This window comes from Salmo salar, chromosome 02 (assembly GCF_965601325.2).
Source record: "Salmo salar chromosome 02, fSalSal1, whole genome shotgun sequence".
Lineage (NCBI taxonomy): Eukaryota > Metazoa > Chordata > Actinopteri > Salmoniformes > Salmonidae > Salmo > Salmo salar.
In genome coordinates this window covers 92,178,874-92,196,017 of record NC_138292.1, presented here as the reverse complement: position 1 = coordinate 92,196,017, position 17,144 = coordinate 92,178,874, and the positions used below count along the sequence as shown (strand labels likewise).

At 42.8% G+C, this 17,144-nt stretch overlaps 1 pseudogene; it reads right to left on the bottom strand.

Moving 5' to 3' along the window:
- Positions 1-574: 574 nt before the first annotated feature.
- Positions 575-16,407, bottom strand: LOC123739591 (uncharacterized; annotated as a pseudogene).
- Positions 16,408-17,144: the final 737 nt, after the last annotated feature.

Here is a 17,144-nt window from a genome sequence, read left to right as displayed (position 1 = left end):
TGATGTTGAACTGGGCAGTCAGCTGCTGCTGCTCCAATACAGTATGAGGTGAGACGGTGAACTGATGTTGAACTGGGCAGTCAGTCATTCATTCTGTACTATGAGTCTGGTCTAACATTGTTACTGCACATTGTGGTGGAAATTCTAACCAATCAGGAGATACTTTGTCATTTCTTCAAACAATCAACTTTCATTTGATAAGAATTGCAATAATGTAGCTGGTCAGCCCTACACTCTGAGGTGGAAGGCCGAGAGCTCGATGACACAAGGAGTTCAGAAGCCTAATATAGTCAAACTATCTTGTGCATATAGAAAACACGTGATCTTGGTATGTGTACGTGTGTGGAGAACGAGACACAGACTAACTGTGAAATGGTCGTCTCGTTCTGTAGCAACAGCTAGTTATTCTAGTTTTCTAGTGAGGTGTCAAAACAACAGGAAATCACTCTAGACACAGTTCCTCTGAAGTAGATCAACGGTTCCCTGATTTGGGCCAAGCAAGCGCCTTTGGCCTGTCTGCCCAGAGGGTGTGTGGTTGCAGACCCACACAAACATACACATAAACTTCTCAACCTTAAAGAGATCCTTCAACACATTAGAAGTCATATCAACTTAAAGAGGTTAACATAGATTCTTCCCTCACAACATTGCACAGAGATAAATCAGACCTCGCCTGAACTGTGTGATGTAGTAGGGAGTTGTAGTTTCTCTAGAGATAAATCAGACCCAGGCTGAACTGTGTGATGTAGTTTCCAACAGGCCAATATTCTACATAGTTTAGCGCATAAAACGTTGTAATTAACTACAATGACCATAATCCACTGCATGATCCCTGATGTCTAACAATAACACATTCTGATAGAATGTAAATGTTCTACATCCCCTTCTCTCAAACAGTGACATGAATAAGGATATTTAATATTTTCAAGTTCAGAACCCATCACCTGCTATGTAAAAGAGAGAAGAATGCACAATGGTCAATGCTATCTGGGATCCTTGGGACATCCCTACCCTAACCGCTAACCTTAAACCCTAACCTTAACCATTTTAAATGTCAACTTCAATGGGCTAGGGACGTCCTAAGGATGTATCTCTACCTGAAAATACATGATCTAAGTGATTGATAATTGGTATTCAGCAGTCATAAAGCCTTATTTACTTTAATGAACTACTAAAATAGGGATTTTGTCAGACAGCATAGACAGCAGCTCTACACTTTATTGACTGACTGATCCATTCATCCTTCCATCCCTCCTCAGCCTTCCTCTCCTCTGAAGACCCAGTGAGGGTGGAGCTCAGTCAGAGAGCTGTTGAGGGACTGGTTAGGAAGAACACTTCTACAGCCAGAGAGGTGAGAGGTCACACATGGTTTAGATGGTAAATATTTATGTCCCCTTAGTGGTTCATCACGTCAGCTAAAGGGAATATGTTCCATTATTATGTTTATTTACATTAGTACAAATGGTCCACTGATATTGGTGTAATTTCTCAACCCTTTTGGCTGTGTGAAAGTTAATTTCCCCTCAGACACACACATTTGTTCTTTGATATAATGAAGGTAATTTGTGTCAAATGTACTTTTCCCCACTCATTCACCCCATCTCTTTACATTGCTTATGGATATTCAGTGGCCTGACTCAAATTCCGAACACAATGCCCATCCTGGCAGATCTGAACCTAATGCAGCTTGGAGTGATCAGAAGTCACATTTAGGTGCCAGGTGTAACTGAGGCCATAGATGCTCCATATCCATTACTTTGAGTGTTTTATATAATATGACTAAATGTGTTTCTGTGTTGCAGGGACAGTCAATAAATGGAACAGCAACGCCACAGAACATGACATAAGCAGAGCTGTGGGAGACCACCTCAAGCCCCTGGTAGAGCCGGGGGTGGTGTTTACCACTCCACCACGCCTTCAGCAGGCTGGAAAAGTGGGATTGATCTGGTTGATCCATTTGTTTGTTTCGGTTTGCAGTAGTTGAATCATTTGACATGTTGTTGAATTAAACATTTATCTTCAACAAATGCACTGGGTTGGTTGAAAAGTGATACTAAACGTACATACCAGCACTATTTTGACATAGTGGGAGATATACTGAATTTATACTTTTTTCATAATAAGATGGACCAAGATACGTATTGGTTTTGCAAGAGTCTGTTGATTGTCAGTCATTGGGTTAATTTCTTTTGCAATATGTTCAAATCAAGCTTTATTTATACAGCACATTTCAGACATGGATGCTTCACAGAAAAAAAAATAAAACAATGAAAATAAACAGAAATATTTACCACAACAAACATAAGATTAACAACTGAAAGACGAATGAGCATTCTAAGGAAAATCCATTGATTAAAATATTAATTGGATGCAACATCCAACCCAAAATATAAGCATGTTTTTAGGAGGAGCTCTGAAAGACACTATGGGGGTGTCCACTGAAAGTTGACTAGTAACAACAACTGGGACCTAAAAGACACCCACCATGAGACCCACTAAATCTGCCCAAGAAGAGAAAAACAGAAGAATAACCCACACCAAACTTAAAGACAGGAAGCAAACCAAAAAGGTGGAGCAACTAAAGGTGTTGACTCTCCACATGTATCAAGACAACTGGAGCACTGGGCCAGACACTCTTAAATAGAACCTGGACCAGCTCAGTTGAAACACCTTCCCACTAACGAGCTAGACGTGCTAACGAGCTAGACGTACTAACGAGCTAGACGTGCTAACGGGCTAGACGTGCTAACGAGCTAGACGTGCTAAAGTCCAACCTCAAAACATAAATGGAAAAACCAAAGCCTGTAACACCTTCCCCCTTAAGACAACAAATATATCCTATATTTTTGTTGGAAAAGTTTGCTCACCACCAACAGAAAACAACTTCCATTTCACATTATAATCAACTACAATGATTCACCTTCACCAATATAAACATGGTGTCTACTGGATGTCAACAATTAAAAACAAGAAAAAAACACGTATTTCTAAATAATAATATACAATAGTATTATTTGTTTCTCCTTTTTCTTTCTATAGAATCCTAAATCCCAATAGCTTCTAGAACTCTCCTCTTTCTAAACTAGATTCTAGAACTCTCGTCTTCCTAAAACTCATTAGATTCTAGAACTCTCCTCTTTCTAAATCCCACTAGATTCTAGAACTCTCGTCTCCTTGGAACGAGCCCAAACAAAACTCATCTCCAATACGGAAAAACGTGCAATCAAAATAAATAAAGATCCATAGCAACGCACTAGCTAAACGCAAAACACAAATCTTATATCCATTTGGGGGGAAATCAGGTTGAACCTGCTCTTGAAACTAACACAACAAAACAAAAAACACATGGAAATGGAGATATCTTTTACCTCACTGGTTAGAGGACAACCTGCAGAAGACAGTCAGCTACATTTTGGAGTGATGCATTTAAATTTAAGGGTCCCTAAACAGAGGAACACAACACTTATTTGTCAGATCTCATCGATATCATGTTGAAATCAATTGTGCCGAGGAGGGAGATGAGGTTGCACGTCCTATTAAAACTAACAGCTCAAAAACCACATGGAATCTGGGCATAATGTGTACATCCCTGGTTAGAGGACAATTTCTAGAAAACAGCCAGATACATTTTGATTCAAGTGCGTCACCAACGTTGTAAGTGTAACACAACTATTTTTTTGTTAGTCACTTTTTATTAAATCTCATAAATAGTACTCTTCCATTTCAGAGCCTGGATTTTCCCCCTGAGGCTAATATCCATATCATGTTGAAATCAATAGAACAGGGGCAAATGTTTAGAGTTCTACATTGTGACACTATTAAAATACTCCTAATACAATGTTACAACATCCTACATTGTGACATTATATCATTGATATCATGAAAAAACTCCTTCATGTATTTTCTGATGTTTGATCAGATGTCTTTTACCGGAGAATCTCTTGTCACACTGATCACAGCTATAAGATTTCTCTCATGTGTGTGTTCTCTGGTGTAGAGTCAGCGAGCCAGATGTAGTAAAACTCTTCCCACATTGACCACAGCTATAAGGTTTCTCTCCTGTGTGTATTCTCTGGTGTAGAGTCAGAGAGCCAGATGTAGTAAAACTCTTCCCACATTGATCACAGCTATAAGGTTTCTCTCCTAACTGTGTTCTTTGGTGTAGAGTAAGATGGCCAGATCGACCAAAACTCTTTCCACATTGATCACAGCTATAAGATTTCTCTCCAGTGTGTGTTCTCTGGTGTAGTGTCAGATGGCCAGATGTTGTAAAACTCTTCCCACATTGATCACAGCTTTAAGATTTCTCTCCTGTGTGTGATCTCTGGTGCACTGTCAGCTGTCCAGATTGACAAAAACGCTTCCCACATTGATCACAGCTATAAGATTTCTCTCCTGTGTGTGTTCTCTGGTGTTGAGTCAGATGGCTAGATGAAGTAAAACTCTTCCCACATTGAGTACAGCTATAAGGTTTCTCTCCTGTGTGTATTCTCTGGTGTAGAGTCAGAGAGCCAGATGTAGTAAAACTCTTCCCACATTGATCACAGCTATAAGGTTTCTCTCCTAACTGTGTTCTTTGGTGTAGAGTAAGATGGCCAGATCGACTAAAACTCTTTCCACATTGATCACAGCTATAAGATTTCTCTCCAGTGTGTGTTCTCTGGTGTAGTGTCAGATGGCCAGATGTTGTAAAACTCTTCCCACATTGATCACAGCTATAAGGTTTCTCTCCTAACTGTGTTCTTTGGTGTAGAGTAAGATGGCCAGATCGACCAAAACTCTTTCCACATTGATCACAGCTATAAGATTTCTCTCCTGTGTGTGTTCTCTGATGAATTGTAATGCCTGATGAGGAGGTGAATCTCTTCCCACAGTCAGAGCAGCAGTGAGTTCTCTTCCCTGTGGATCTCTGCAGGTGTTTCTTTAGGTGTTTTGATCTGGAGAGACTTTTCTCTGCCTCTTCAGCATCATGAGGTTGTTGAGGCTCCCCAGAGGATCCACGATAGTCACGTCTCTCTCCTGTGTGAACAACAAAGTCAGACAGATGGTTAAAGGCCCACAACAACAGAAATCTACTGCAAAAGGTGATGCCAACAGCGTAGCCATGATATTGTTGTACAACAATTGACGCCTGTAATGTCATGTTAAAATTGTTGGACAAATGTCTTAAAATGAGCAAGAATAGTCATATTTTGTCTTGTTTTCACATTAGTAGTGAAATCGATGATTGTAGGCTAGAAATAAGTTAAAGTTGCTGAAATCCTAAGCAGTGTGCCAGACGACGTTTGGTCTCCAATATAGGCCCCTTTCTGTGTTTAATAAAATTGCGGCACGAGGGCGATGCACACGCAATTTGATTGCAGAAACACCTCCCTGCTAATAAGGAAACCGATAGTTATGGATGTAGTATATCTGCTAATGAGGAAACCACGAGTTATGGATGTAGTATATCTGGTAATGAGGAAACCACTAGTTATGGATGTAGTAAATCTGGTAATGAGGAAACCACTAGTTATGGATGTAGTATATCTGGTAATTAGGAAACCACTAGTTATGGATGTAGTATATCTGGTAATGAGGAAACCACTATTTATGGATGTAGTATATCTGGTAATTAGGAAACCACTAGTTATGGATGTAGTATATCTGGTAATGAGGAAACCACTAGTTATGGATGTAGTATATCTGGTCATGAGGAAACCACTAGTTATGGATGTAGTATATCTGGTAATGAGGAAACCACTAGTTATTTAATGTAGTATATCTGGTAATGAGGAAACCACTACTTACGGATGTACTATATCTGCCTGGAGCAAAAATGGTGAGCAAAGATTTCAGTTTTTCACAATGTATTCTGAATGTGAATGGTGAAAAACTCAGGGGAGTAACCTCCATTTCCAGGTTGCTTATGAGTACATTTCACACTATTTTGGATTATAATTGTAAGGCTCATTTGAATGTTCTGTTTAATATAATGGTTGTGTCATCATCGCAAATCAACCGCTTTATACTTAAAAACACTTCAAACAGTAAAATGCTCTTTGGCTAGCTTATCCATCAGCCTGACAATGAGGGGTTGTACACTAAGTGTTTGCCAAATTGGCCCATAACTTCACCTAACAATAACATAGACCTACTGTAGTACCCAAACCTCACATATGTCGTGATGTTTGTCATTTGACTGGCATTCAGAAAATGATTTCCTGGATCAGCTGATGATAGTTGAACATGTGACTATTATTCACCTTTATTTAACCAGGTGGCCAGTTGAGAACAAGTTCTCATTTACAACTGCGACCTGGCCAAGATAAAGCAAAGCAGTGCGACACATACAACACATAGTTATAAATACTGGTGTGAGCAAGAAAAGTAAATAAAAACATGGGGATGAGGTAGGCAGTTGGATGGGCTATTTACAGATGGGCTGTGTACAGCTGCAGCGATTGGTAAGCTGCTCAGATAGCTGATGCTTAAAGTTAATGAGGGAGATATAAGTCTCCAACTTCAGTGATTTTTGCAATTCGTTCCAGTCACTGGCAGCAGAGAACTGGAAGAAAACGTGGCCAAAGTAGGTGTTGGTTTTGGGGACGACCAGTGAGATATACCTCCTGGAGCGCGTGCTATGGGTGGGTGTTGCTATGGTGACCAGTGAGCTGAGTTAAGGCGGCCTAGCAAAGACTTATAGATGACCTGGAGCCAGTGGGTTTGGCGACTAATATGTAGCGAGGGCCAGCCGACGAGAGCATACAGGTCGCAGTGGTGGGTGGTATAAGGGGCTTTGGTGACAAAACGGATGGCACTGTGATAGACTGCATCCAGCTTGCTGAGTAGAGTGTTGGAGGCTCTTTTGAAAATGACATCGCCGAAGTCAAGGATCGGTAGGATAGTCAGTGTTACGAGGGTATGTTTGGCAGCGTGAGTGAAGGAGGCTTAGTTGCCAAATAGGAAGCCAATTCTAGATTGAATTTTGGATTGGAGATGGTTAATATTAGTCTGGAAGGAGAGTTTACAGTCTAGCCAGACACCTAGGTATTTATAGTTGTCCACATATTCTAAGTCAGAACAGTCAAGAGTAGTGATGCTGGACGGGCGGGTGCGGGCAGCGATAGGTTGAAGAGCATACATTTAGTTTTACTAGTGTTTAAGAGCAGTTGGAGGCCACGGAAGGAGTGTTGTATGGCATTGAAGCTCGTTTGGAGTTTTGCTAACACAATGTCCAAAGAAGGGCCAGATGTAAACAGAATGGTGTCTTCTGCGTAGAGGTGGATCAAAGAATCACCCGCAGCAAGAGCAACATCGTTGGTATATACAGAGAAAAGAGTCGGTCCGAGAATTGAACCCTGTGGTACCCCCATAGAGACTGCCAGAGGTCCGGACAACAGGCCCTCCGATTTGACACACTGAACTCTGAGAAGTAGTTGGTGAACCAGGCTGTTCAGTCTGCCGATAAGAATACGGTGATTGACAGAGTCGAAAGCCTTGGTCAGGTTGATGAAGACGGCTGCACAGTACTGTCTTTTATCGATGGTGGTTATGATATCGTTTAGTACCTTGAGCGTGGCTGAGGTGCACCCGTGACCAGCTCGGAAACTGGACTGCACAGCAGAGAAGGTACGGTGGGATTCAAAATGGTCAGTGATCTGTTTGTTAACTTGGCTTTCGAAGACTTTAGAATGGCAGGGCAGGAAGGATATAGGTCTGTAATAGTTTGGGTCTAGAGTGTCATCCCCGTTGAAGAGGTGGGATGACCGCGGAAGCATTCCAATCTATAGGAATCTCGGACGATACTAAAGAGAGGTTGAACAGACTAGTAATAGGGGTTGCAACAATGGCAGCGGATCATTTTAGAAAGAGAGGGTCCAGATTGTCTAGCCCAGCTGATGTGTACGGGTCCAGGTGTTGCAACTCTTCCAGAACATCAGCTATCTGGATTTGGGTGAAGGAGAAGCTGGGGAGGCTTGGGGAAGTAGCTGCGGGGGGTGGGGAGCTGTTGATAGGGGTAGCCAGATAGAAAGCATGGCCAGCCGTTGAAAAAGGCTTATTGAAATTCTCTATTATTGTGGATTTATCGGTGGTGACAGTGTTTCCTAGCCTCAGTGCAGTGGGCAGCTGGGATGAGGTGCTCTTATTCTCCATGGACTTAACAGTGTCCCAAAACTTTTTGGAGTTAGAGCTACAGGATGCAAATTTCTGTTTGAAAAAGCTAGCCTTTGCTTTCCTAACTGACTGTGTGTATTGGTTCCTGACTTCTCTGAAAAGTTGCATATTGCGGGGACTATTCGATGCTAGTGCAGTACCCCACAGGATGTTTTTGTGCTGGTCGAGGGCAATCAGGTCTGGAGTGAACCAAGGGCTATATCTGTTCTTAGTTCTACATTTTTTGAAAGGGGCATGCTTATTTAAGGTGGTGAGGAAATTACAATTAAAGAACAACCAGGTAGGGGATGAGGTCAATATCCTTCCAGGATACCCGGGCCAGGTCAATTAGAAAGGCTTGCTTGCAGAAGTGTTTTAGGGAGCGTTTGACAGTGATGAGGGGTGGTAGTTTGACCGCGGACCCATAACGGACGCAGGCAATGATCGCTGAGATCCTGATTGAAAACAGCAGAGGTGTATTTGGAGGGCAAGTTGGTCAGGATAATATCTATGAGGGTGCCCATGTTTACGGATTTAGGGTTGTACCTGGTGGGTTCCTTGATAATTTGTGTGAGATTGAGGGCATCTAGCTTGGATTGTAGGACGGCCGGGTTGTTAAGCATATCCCAATTTAGGTCACCTAACAAAACAAACTCTGAAGATAGATGGGGGGGGCAATCAATTCACATATAGTGTCCAGGGAACAGCTGGGAGCTGAGGGGGGGTCTGTAACAGGCGGCAACAGTGAGAGACTTATTTCTGGAGAAAACAACAGGTAAGACAACAACAGTTAATCAGCTAAGACAACAACAACAGGTAAAATGGTGATGAATGGGCAGAGAAGGTCAGTTAACTACACACAGGGCCTGAGTTCGAGGCTGGCGCCGACAGATAAACAAAATAAACAAAATGCAGTACCGTGATTAACGGCGCTGTTGTTGTTAGTCAGCTAGCGGGCTGGTTAAGTTAGCATTAGCCTAGCTAGCTAACATCCCCGACCATGAGTTCATTGATCTACTCTCCTCCCGCTAAAGAAGATGAGGACATCACAGTAAAACAAAGGGTAGAGGGTGAGGCCGTTACTGTGAAAGAAGAAAAAGACGCGTTCAGAGTGAAAGAAGAGGAGGATATCACAGTAAAAGGAGAGGCGGAAGAGCAAGAGGAGGATGCAGTTTATGGAGTGAAAGAGGAGGAGGGGTGAGATGACAGTCACATCGAAAAAGGAGGTGGAAGAAGAGGAGGAAACTGGATATCTGGTCCCGGTTTCCCAAACGCATCTTAAGGCACCCAATGGTTCTAACGGTGAACTTAGCCATAAGATGGTTTAGAGAAACCGTTCCCTGATTAACACTAGTAAGTAATGTCTTAAAAACAGAGGCACAAACTCTGCAGTTGTTGAACTGATGTGTGGTGTTAAATCGGAAATCTGCAATTGCTACATCCATATTTGGACTTTTAAATTATTTATTTATAGCCATTGATTCTTGAACAATATAACACATGCTTCATGAGCTTAGTTCAACTGTTGTACCCTATCAGATCCCCAAATAAGCTTGGTTCTAAACATTAGAGTAAAGAAATGTAAATCAACACTGTATAGCCTCAACATGGTTAAAACTATAATGTTGATATCATGGATGATCAGTCCTTGCATCCATAGGTCTGTCTGTAGTTACATTTCTCCAACCCCATAATCATCTTATTACCAAAACAGTGGTGGAATGACAGATTTGTTATTGTTTGAACTGCAGATTGCTGGGTTGTGTGGGTTTTTTAAACGGCAACAAAATGCCCAGAGGCTTGGTTTGGTAAACAGCTGAGGAATGGGCGCTGGAGAAATGTAACCACTCTCAAATTCATAGAGAAAGCTATTGTAGAAACCGTAACTCAACACCTAGCGACCTCTTCAAGAAGTTTAGACATCTTGGCGTAACAGTTATAAGGTGTTGGCTTGACAGTCACTGGAACCAGGTTTGAGTTCAGCTCAGGGCTACCCCCTGAATTCACTACACTATGAATACAAAGACTGGCCATCCATGATGTCATAATGATAGTTTAACCAGGTTTCTAGGCTATATAGTATATTCTAGAATTCATCCATGATGTCATAATGATAGTTTAACCAGGTTTCTAGGCTATATAGTATATTCTAGAATTCATCCAGGATGTCATAATGATAGTTTAACCAGGTTTCTAGGCTATATAGTATATTCTAGAATTCATCCATGATGTCATAATGATAGTTTAACCAGGTTTCTAGGCTATATAGTATATTCTAGAATTCATCCATGATGTCATAATGATAGTTTAACCAGGTGTCTAAGCTATATAGTATATTCTAGAATTCATCCATGATGTCATAATGATAGTTTAACCAGGTTTCTAGGCTATATAGTATATTCTAGAATTCATCCATGATGTCATAATGATAGTTTAACCAGGTTTCTAGGCTATATAGTATATTCTATAACTGCCAGTGTAGATTTCCTGTGGAGGCAAATTGTTAGAGCTGTTGATAAGTTATTGTATAATATTCAGCCATTTTTTTGTTCATGCCATTACATTAAAGGCAAGACGTACCTAGATTTAATTACATTCAGGAATTGGTTTGAAACCTTTGTTTTAAACCCTTCTCAAAGTTGGTGCCTTGACGGATTTGTAAAAAATGGTTTGTCATGAAACACCATTTTTTAATTTATTTAAACGTAACCTTTATTGAACTATGCAAGTCAGTTAAGAACAAATTCTTATTTACAATGACTGACGACGCTGGGCCAGTTGTGCGCCACCCTGTGGGACTCCCAATCACGGCCGGTTTTGATACAGCCTGAATTTGAACCTGGGTGTCTGTAGTGACGCCTCATCACTGAGATGCAGACCGCTGTGCCACTCTGGAGCCCCAAAATCATGTTCTAGTGCTGTCCCCAACTAAAATACATCTTGTTCAACCAAGAGTCATCTGTTCTTTCTACCATTCGGCCCATGTTTTTTTATAAAATCTATATGTACTGAACTTGTCTGATGCTTTAAGCACGCTGTTTGATTAAATAAATAAGACACACAAATGACGAGGGAGCCAGTCGTCAACATGACCTGACCTAGAGGGAGCCAGTCATCACTATAACCTGACCTAGAGGGAGCCAGTCATCACTATAACCTGACTAGAGGGAGCCAGTCGTCACTATAACCTGACTAGAGGGAGCCAGTCATCACTATAACCTGACTAGAGGGAGCCAGTCATCACTATAACCTGACTAGAGGGAGCCAGTCGTCACTATAACCTGACTGGAGGGAGCCAGTCGTCACTATAACCTGACTAGAGGGAGCCAGTCGTCACTATAACCTGACTAGAGGGAGCCAGTCGTCACTATAACCTGACTAGAGGGAGCCAGTCATCACTATAACCTGACTAGAGGGAGCCAGTCATCACTATAACCTGACTAGAGGGAGCCAGTCATCACTATAACCTGACTAGAGGGAACCAGTCGTCACTATAACCTGACCTAGAGGGAGCCAGTCGTCACTATAACCTGACTAGAGGGAGCCAGTCATCACTATAACCTGACCAGAGGGAGCCAGTCGTCACTATAACCTGACTAGAGGGAGCCAGTCGTCACTATAACCTGACTCGAGGGAGCCAGTCATCACTATAACCTGACTAGAGGGAGCCAGTCGTCACTATAACCTGACTAGAGGGAGCCAGTCGTCAACATGACCTGACAAGAGGGAGCCAGTCATCACTATAACCTGACTAGAGGGAACCAGTCATCACTATAACCTGACTAGAGGGAGCCAGTCATCAACATAACCTGACTAGAGGGAGCCAGTCGTCAACATGACCTGACTAGAGGGAGCCAGTCGTCACTATAACCTGACTAGAGGGAGCCAGTCATCACTATAACCTGACTGGAGGGAGCCAGTCATCACTATAACCTGACTAGAGGGAGCCAGTCGTCACTATAACCTGACTAGAGGGAGCCAGTCATCACTATAACCTGACTAGAGGGAGCCAGTCGTCACTATAACCTGACTAGAGGGAGCCAGTCATCACTATAACCTGACTAGAGGGAGCCAGTCATCACTATAACCTGACTAGAGGGAGCCAGTCATCAAATAACCTGACTAGAGGGAGCCAGTCATCACTATAACCTGACTAGAGGGAGCCAGTCATCACTATAACCTGACTAGAGGGAGCCAGTCATCACTATAACCTGACTAGAGGGAGCCAGTCATCACTATAACCTGACTAGAGGGAGCCAGTCGTCACTATAACCTGACTAGAGGGAGCCAGTCATCACTATAACCTGACTAGAGGGAGCCAGTCATCACTATAACCTGACTAGAGGGAGCCAGTCATCACTATAACCTGACTAGAGGGAGCCAGTCGTCACTATAACCTGACTAGAGGGAGCCAGTCGTCACTATAACCTGACTAGAGGGAGCCAGTCGTCACTATAACCTGACTAGAGGGAGCCAGTCATCACTATAACCTGACTAGAGGGAGCCAGTCATCACTATAACCTGACTAGAGGGAGCCAGTCATCACTATAACCTGACTAGAGGGAGCCAGTCATCACTATAACCTGACTAGAGGGAGCCAGTCATCACTATAACCTGACTAGAGGGAGCCAGTCATCACTATAACCTGACTAGAGGGAGCCAGTCATCACTATAACCTGACTAGAGGGAGCCAGTCGTCACTATAACCTGACTAGAGGGAGCCAGTCATCACTATAACCTGACTAGAGGGAGCCAGTCATCACTATAACCTGACTAGAGGGAGCCAGTCATCACTATAACCTGACTAGAGGGAGCCAGTCATCACTATAACCTGACTAGAGGGAGCCAGTCGTCACTATAACCTGACTAGAGGGAGCCAGTCATCACTATAACCTGACTAGAGGGAGCCAGTCGATCACTATAACCTGACTAGAGGGAGCCAGTCATTACTATAACCTGACTAGAGGGAGCCAGTCAGTCACTATAACCTGACTAGAGGGAGCCAGTCATCAACTATAACCTGACTAGAGGGAGCCAGTCATCTACTATAACCTGACTAGAGGGAGCCAGTCAGTCACTATAACCTGACTAGAGGGAGCCAGTCGTCACTATAACCTGACTAGAGGGAGCCAGTCGTCACTATAACCTGACTAGAGGGAGCCAGTCATCACTATAACCTGACTAGAGGGAGCCAGTCGTAACTATAACCTGACTAGAGGGAGCCAGTCATCAACATAACCTGACTAGAGGGAGCCAGTCATCACTATAACCTGACTAGAGGGAGCCAGTCACCACTATAACCTGACTAGAGGGAGCCAGTCGTCACTATAACCTGACTAGAGGGAGCCAGTCGTCACTATAACCTGACTAGAGGGAGCCAGTCGTCAACGTAACCTGACCTAGAGGGAGCCAGTCGTCACTATAACCTGACTAGAGGGAGCCAGTCATCACTATAACCTGACTAGAGGGAGCCAGTCATCACTATAACCTGACTAGAGGGAGCCAGTCATCACTATAACCTGACCAGAGGGAGCCAGTCGTCACTATAACCTGACCTAGAGGGAGCCAGTCATCACTATAACCTGACTAGAGGGAGCCAGTCGTCAACATGACCTGACCTAGAGGGGGCCCCCCTTCCCCCTCTGCTGCTGGACTTCGTAAATTTTACCATTCTGCTCCTGAAATTTTCAGTAATCGACTACACCAGCAGTCGGCAACCTTTTCCAGTTGGAGTGCCAATTTATCTGACCATTTCTACAAATCTGTGTGCCAGTTATGATTTTCATGTGCACATTTTCATGGAACAGTTTCATTTAATTTGTAATAGTATCTCAAAATTATTGTCTATGATTAATCTACATTCTATCTAAATCTAAATGAAAATTTTAAATGCCATTGCCAACTATGTAAAAATATTGCCTACATAAAGCCAACAAATAGAAACATTGCATTCTGCAGGCAGAAAATATCGTGATAAAAATAAATATCCTAGAAATCACTTTGGCTGCACATGGCCTGTCTACAACAAACCTGAAACATTATATCAACTATCAACTGGGTCAGTGAAACTCGGATAGCAAGCTTGCAACATTGTGTAAAATATTCTACACCCTCAGTTTCCTGCTCTAGTGAGTTCTGGACAGACACAGCTGTAGGCTATTTGTGCAAAGGATAAGAAGTAATCAGGTATTTTATGACATTTCCACAGTATCAGAGAATTACATTTTTCCCTTTTTATGCTGAGTTGTTATCGAAAGGGCGAGAGCTGGAAATATTTTACGAAAATACTTTGAGGAACTATTGTCATAGGGAAATGATTTTGATTAGACTTTGTTTACGTGTTGTTTGGAAATGAAGAAAAAATTACTTTGAGAAGCTCCAACTCATTAGTGGTGGTGCGTTTTAAGACAATCAGAAATACTATCTGACATCACCAAATGGGCACATTTATAGGCCTACATTTGCACACAGGCCAGGTAGACTAGTCCTACTTCTATATGCGTATTCAGGTGTGCGTCCTTACTCAACATTGACAGGAGTGTTTCAAACAAAAGACAATTAATAAATTGACAACTGACGCATCTTGCGGGGTAAGGTCTGGGTGGTCTGCCAGGGGCCGTTTCATTTAGTATCCGTTTGGGTCAGTTGGGGAATGATTTTATTTCCGCATAGTATGTTGTACCGATGTTGACTGACTGAAAGGGAGTGTAACTTTGATTATAATTACACTTCCCTGAAGGAGGGAAACGAGGTACAACACCTGTTTGGTCCCGCCCTTTCCTGGGTCGGTGAAGAGCGGTATTAAATTTAAGGAATAAATCCAAGCCTCACTCTCATCACCCCTGGAAGGCGGGGCTTCAAGCGAGGCGTGGATTTGATTGTATGTTGTACCTAGTTTCCCTCCTTCAGGGAACAGTAGTTATAGTCATAACATGTGGATTTAATAGTATGTTGTACCTAGTTTCCCTCCTTCAGGGAACAGTAGTTATAGTCATAACATGTGGATTTAATAGTATGTTGTACCTAGTTTCCCTCCTTCAGGGAACAGTGGTTATAGTCATAACATGTGGATTTAATAGTATGTTGTACCTAGTTTCCCTCCTTCAGGGAACAGTAGTTATAGTCATAACATGTGGATTTAATAGTATGTTGTACCTAGTTTCCCTCCTTCAGGGAACAGTAGTTATAGTCATAACGTTACCCTTGTCATGTGATGAACTTCAACTTAAATACGGGATCTTGCTGTTGGACAGTTTTTTTGTATTCTGAAATGCACTCGAACTATGTATCATTTAGTGTCTCCTTATGTTACGTTGGGAAAACAGTTTTCGTTGTCACAGATATACTAAATCATTTCAGAGTTTGCTAAATCCTATGGTTTTTAACTGAGTCATCTTGTTATCCAAGATGGCGTAGCAGTAAGACGTGTTTATTGTAAATGTTATGTTTTTTTTATATATATTGCAATATATTTCAATCTTTTTTTCAATTTTTCAATTAAATATACCTTCCGGCAACACACCTCACCCAATGTAATACGGATCTGCTATTTTTTTAGACCTTATAGCTAGAACCCTCCATCAGAAGCTAGCCATCAGAAGCTAACCAGCTAATTAGCTACTAGCTATTTAGTCATTGTTAGCCACTGCTAGCGGTCTTTATCTTTTTAGCTCAGACACCAGCCGCTTTTAGCCTGGATAATACCTGCCAGTCTGCACAGCACGATATCAACCCTGAGCATATTGGACTGTTTTTCTCCACTACATCACCATATTCCTGCCGTAAGCTCTGGACCATTACACCGGATAATCTCAGCTAGCTAGCTGCCACCGAGTGGCCCAGCCCCGAAGCTAGCCTTGAGCCAGGCGCATCTCCCGGCCTGCTCAGTGGACCCTATGATCACTCAGCTACACAGCTAATGCCTCCCAGATTCTTCACTAAGAGGACTAGAAGCCACTATATCACCGGATTCCTGCCGTAAGCTCTGGACCTTTGCACCGGAGTGGCTATAGTGGCTAACCCCCTCGTCCCGAAGCTAGCACCAGTTAGCCTCGAGCCAGGTGCATCTCCCGGCTAGCAAACAAAATTACTCCAGCTACAATACCTCTTTTGCCAATTGGCCTGGACCCTTTGTTGACACGGAGCCCCGCCGATCCATCATGACTGGTCTGCCGACGTAATTCCGTCTGATGTTCTTCAACCGGCCTTTGCCGGACGTCGGTGACGCCCTTGTCTCGAAGTTAGCACCAGTTTACCTCGAACCAGGCGCATCTCCCGGCTAGCGTAGTAACGACTTCCTAATGGTTTCCCTGTTTCATATATTGCTGTTCACTGAACCCTATGATCACTTGGCTACATAGCTGATGCCTGCTGGACTGTTCATTAATCACGGTACTCCATTTTGTTTGTTTTGTTTATCTGTCGGCCCCAGCCTCGAATTCATGCCCTGTGTGTATTTAACTGACCCTCTCTGCCCATGCATCACCATTTTACCAGTTGTTGTTGTCTTAGCTGATGAACTGTTGTTGTCTTACCTGTTGTTGTCTTTGCTAGCTCTCCCAATCAACACATGTGATTGCTTTATGCCTCGCTTTATGTCTCTCTAATGTCAATATGCCTTGTATACTGTTGTTTAGGGTAGTTATCATTGTTTTATTTTACTGCAGAGCCCCTAGTCCCACTCAACATGCCTCAGAGAACTCTTTTGTCCCACCTCCCACACATGCGGTGACCTCACCTAGCATAACTAGTGCCTCCAGAGATGCAACCTCTCTTATCATCACTCAATGCCTAGGTTTACCTCCACTGTACCTGCACCCTACCATACCCCTGTCTGTACATTATCCCTTGAATCTATCCTACCACCCCCAGAAATCTGCTCCTTTTATTCTCTGTTCACAACGCACTAGATGACCAGTTCTGATAGCCTTTAGCCAAACCCTCATCCTACTCCTCTGTTCCTCGAGTGATGTAGAGGTTAACCCAGGCCCTGTGTCCCCAGGCAGTCT